Source organism: Eriocheir sinensis, chromosome 1 (genome assembly GCF_024679095.1).
Source record: "Eriocheir sinensis breed Jianghai 21 chromosome 1, ASM2467909v1, whole genome shotgun sequence".
Lineage (NCBI taxonomy): Eukaryota > Metazoa > Arthropoda > Malacostraca > Decapoda > Varunidae > Eriocheir > Eriocheir sinensis.
Window position 1 is genome coordinate 34,610,149 of NC_066509.1, and position 4,969 is coordinate 34,615,117.

The following is a 4,969-nucleotide window of genomic DNA, read 5'->3' on the forward strand; positions in this document are numbered from 1 at the left end:
CTCATCTTTTAGGCTGCAGCATGAGCATAAAGGTTCATTTCCTCTAGAGCCATCTCGATGATTTCCTGCTACTCTTGGAGACGTGAGCGATGAGCATGGCGAGCGCCTTCATCAAGATATCAAGGTTATGGGGGAGAGATATCAAGGCAGGTGGCACACACATGTTGGAGTTAGACCTCATCTTGACTATGCGGTTCAGTTCTGGTCACCTTACTATAGAATGAATATCAAAATGTTAGAATCAGTGCAGAGGAGGATGACTAAGATGATTCAGGGGTTGAGAAACTTGCCATACGAGGAAAGACTCAAACAGTTAAACTTGCATTCTCTAGAAAGGCGAAGGGTGCGTGGAGACATGATCGAGGTTTATAAATGGATGAAGGGCAATAATAAGGGAGACATTCATAAGGTTTTGTTGGTAAGAGAACCGGGTAGGACACGAAGTAACGGGTTTAAACTGGATAAATTCAGATTAAACAGGGACATAGGCAAAAATTGGTTTACAAACAGGGTGGTGGATGAGTGGAATAGGCTTAGCATTCATTTGGTGAGTGCCAATACAATTGTCACATTAAAAAATAGATTAGATAAATTCATGGACAGCGATATTAGGTGGGGTTAGATACACGGGAGCTTAGATTCAAAGGAGCTGCCTCGTACAGGCCTACCGGCCTCTTGCAGACTCCTACGTTCTTATGTTCTTATGTTTTTATGATGGCAGACTACTACTCAGAGTCCTTTCCTTGTTTCTATCTTCATCTTCTTGTCTCCTTTTCATTTCCTCACCTCTACCACACCTTCTTGTCTCCTTTTCATCTCCTCACCTCCACCACACCTTCCCCTCATCTCCTTCTCCTCACCTTCTTGTCTCCTTTTCATCTCTTCACCTCTACCACACCTTCTTGTCTCCTTTTCACCTCCTCACCTCTACCACACCTTCTTCCCCTCATCTCCTCCTCCTCCACACCTTCTTGTCACCTTTTCATCTCCTCACCTCTACCACACCTTCTTGTCACCTTTTCATCTCCTCACCTCTACCACACCTTCTTGTCACCTTTTCATCTCCTCACCTCTACCACACCTTCTTGTCACCTTTTCATCTCCTCACCTCTACCACACCTTCTTGTCACCTTTTCATCTCCTCACCTCTACCACACCTTCTTGTCACCTTTTCATATCCTCACATAAGAACATAAGAACATAAGAACATAGGGAAACTGCAAGAGGCCGGGTTGCCTACACAGGGCAGCTCCAGAATCCCCCCCACTACTCACGGTGGGTGAGGTGTCGTTACAGGGGTTACAGGTAGAGGCTTGATCCTCGTTATACCGGCGGTACCCAAGCACTCATCCAGCACCCCGTCACCTTACTGCACCCACACCTCACTGCCACCTGTCGTCCTCGTCCATGTAGCTATCCAGTCTACTCTTAAAACAAGCTATCGTCCCTGCACTAACTATGTGATTGCTGAGCTATTCCATTCCCCCACCACCCTATTACTAAACCAATGCTTGCCTATATCTCTCCTAAATCTATACTTTTCTTATTTAAATCCATTACTGCGAGTAATATCCTGCTGGCTAAATCTCAGTACTTTACTTATATCGCCTTTGTTGTAACCCTTGACCCATTTGAATACTTCTATCAGATCTCCCCGCACTCTTCGTCTCTCTAGTGAATGTAAGTTTAGATATTTCAGCCTATTTTGATATGGGAGGTTCCTCAGCCCCTGAATCATCTTGGTCATCCTCCTCTGAACTGATTCTAGCAAGTTGATGTCCATTCTGTAGTGTGGGCACCAAAACTGGACAGCATAATCTAAGTGTTGCCTAACTAACGCTAAATAGAGTCTGAGGATGACCTCTGCACTCCTGTTGGTTACCATCCTGTTAATAAAGCCTAATACCCTGTTAGCCCTAGTCCTCGCACTAATACATTGCTTCCTTAGTTTTAGGTCAGAGTTCACTAACACTCCCAAATCCCTTTCACACTCAGACTTGCCAATCGCTGTGGAGTCTAAACTATACCCGTGTAATGGGTTGCGTGTTCCTACACTCAGTACGCTACACTTGGTGATGTTAAAATTCATCTGCCATTTCTCTGACCAAGCTGACAGTTTGTTGAGATCCTCCTGCAGTGCTCTAGCATCCTCCCCTGCCCTAATAGTGCGTCCTATTTTGGTGTCATCTGCAAATTTACCTATGTCACTAGTTATCCCATTGTCTATGTCACTGATGTAGATAATGAATAGAAGCGGGCCTAAAACTGAACCTTGAGGAACCCCACTGGTAACATTACCTATACGGATTTTTTACCGTTAATGGTAACCCTCTGTTTCCTGTCGCTAATCCACGCCTTAATCCAATCAAATACCTTCCCTCTTATCCCATGGGCCCTGACTTTATTTAACAGTCTCTGGTGAGGTACCTTATCGAAGGCCTTACTAAAATCAGGATAAACCACATCATAGCTCTCATCATTGTCAGCTGCCTCGTATACTCTATTGTAGAAGGATATAAGATTAGTGAGGCACGACTTTCCTTTAGTAAACCCATGCTGTGAGTCGTGAATTAAACTATGTCTGTCTATATGGTCCCTAATACTATCAGCTATTATTGACTCAATCATTTTACCTATAACTGACGTCAAACTAATCGGCCTATAGTTCTCCATAGAAGATTTGTCTCCCTTCTTAAATATTGGAATAACGTGTGCCTGCCTCCATGAAACAGGCACCACCCCTGTGTCTAGTGACTTCCTAAATACTTCTGTTAACTGCCCACTTATTTCAGTTTCACATTCCTTTATTACCCTGGGGAAAAGTTCATCTGGCCCTGGCGCCTTAGTGACTTTAAGTCTATCTATCTGTCTAATCACGAGCTCCCTACTTATGTTGATGTCGGTTAATTCTTCTACCTCTTCTCCCCTGTAGATCTGTTCTCCCTGAAGTATATCATCTAATCTTTCCTTGGTAAATTCAGTTCAGAAATATCTATTTAACGCCTCGCTCATTTCCTCATCACTGTCAATCAGCGATTCTCCTGGCTTAAGCGGCCCTATCTTATCCCTAACCTTGGTCTTATATAGCTGAAAGAAGCCCTTTGGATTGGTCTTTGCTTCCCTGGCAATTCTAATCTCATAATTACGTTTTACCACGCGTAGGTTTTTCTTTACTGCTCCAGCTAAATCGTTGTAACTATCCCTTAGGTGAGTTTCCCCCCTTTTAATTCTAACATATAGTCCTCTTTTCCTTCCTATTTCAGTTTTTAGCCTGTCTGTCATCCATCGCGGGTAGTTTAGTTACCTGTTGACCTGACTTCCCTGTGAGGAATAAATTGTTTCTGTCCTAATTTAATCTCCCTGACCAGACTATTATACTCACCCTCCAAGCTACTGACCTAACGAGTGACCTCACCAGAGATTACCGCCCCTCCCTGCCCTGGGTCGTGACCTACTTCTGATCTCACTCCCCTAAGCTTCTGCAGCTGCTTTCTTAAGCCCTCATAGTCTGCCTTCCTGAAGTCAGGTATTAATGTGTTGTTACTGCTTACTCTATCCTCACATTCAATATTAAATCTAATTTCCTTACGATCACTGTTACCTAATGAATCCCCATAATAATAATTATTTTCGTGAAGTAAATAAGATGTGCTCACCAGGGCTCGAACCTGGGACCTTCTGTGTGTGAGACAGATGTGATAACCACTACACCATGAGCACCTCTACCTCTACCACACCTTCTTTCCCTCATCTCCTCCTTCTCCTCACCTTCTTGTCACCTTTTCACCTCCTCACCTCTACCACACCTTCTTGTCACCTTTTCACCTCCTCACCTCTACCACACCTTCTTGTCACCTTTTCACCTCCTCACCTCTACCACACCTTCTTGTCACCTTTTCACCTCCTCACCTCTACCACACCTTCTTGTCACATTTTCATCTCCTCACCTCTACCACACCTTCTTGTCACCTTTTCATCTAGTCACCTCTACCACACCTTCTTGTAACCTTTTCATCTCCTAACCTCTACCACACCTTCTTGTCACCTTTCCATCTCCTCACCTCTACCACACCTTCTTGTCTCCTTTTCATCTCCTCACCTCTACCACACCTTCTTGTCTCCTTTTCATCTCCTAACCTCTACCACACCTTCTTGTCACCTTTTCATCTCCTCACCTCTACCACACCTTCTTGTCTCCTTTTCATCTCCTAACCTCTACCACACCTTCTTGTCACCTTTTCATCTCCTCACCTCTACCACACCTTCTTGTCTCCTTTTCATCTCCTCACCTCTACCACACCTTCTTGTCTCCTTTTCATCTCCTCACCTCTACCACACCTTCTTCCCCTCATCTCCTCCTTCTCCTCACCTTCTTGTCTCCTTTTCATCTCCTCACCTCTACCACACCTTCTTCCCCTCATCTCCTCCTTCTCCTCACCTTCTTGTTTCCTTTTAATCTCCTCACCTCTACCACACCTTCCCCTCATCTCCTCCTTCTCCTCACCTTCTTGTCTCCTTTTCATCTCCTCACCTCTACCACACCTTCTTGTCTCCTTTTCATCTCCTCACCTCTACCACACCTTCTTGTCTCCTTTTCATCTCCTCACCTCTACCACACCTTCCCCTCATCTCCTCCTTCTCCTCACCTTCTTGTCTCCTTTTCATCTCCTCACCTCTACCACACCTTCCCCTCATCTCCTCCTTCTCCTCACCTTCTTGTTTCCTTTTAATCTCCTCACCTCTACCACACCTTCTTCCCCTCATCTCCTCCTTCTCCTCACCTTCTTGTTTCCTTTTCATCTCCTCACCTCTACCACACCTTCTTCCCCTCATCTCCTCCTTCTCCACACCTTCTTGTCTCCTTTTCATCTCCTCACCTCTACCACACCTTCTTCCCCTCATCTCCTCCTTCTCCTCACCTTCTTGTCTCCTCTTCATCTCCTCACCTCTACCACACCTTCTTGTCTCC

The 4,969-nt window shown here is 45.0% G+C and overlaps 1 non-coding gene across 1 annotated transcript; it reads right to left on the reverse strand.

Annotated features, from left to right (window-relative positions):
- Nucleotides 1-3,647: 3,647 nt before the first annotated feature.
- Trnav-cac (transfer RNA valine (anticodon CAC)) lies at nt 3,648-3,720 on the reverse strand. The gene has a single exon. It is a non-coding gene; the product is annotated as a tRNA-Val (tRNA).
- Nucleotides 3,721-4,969: the final 1,249 nt, after the last annotated feature.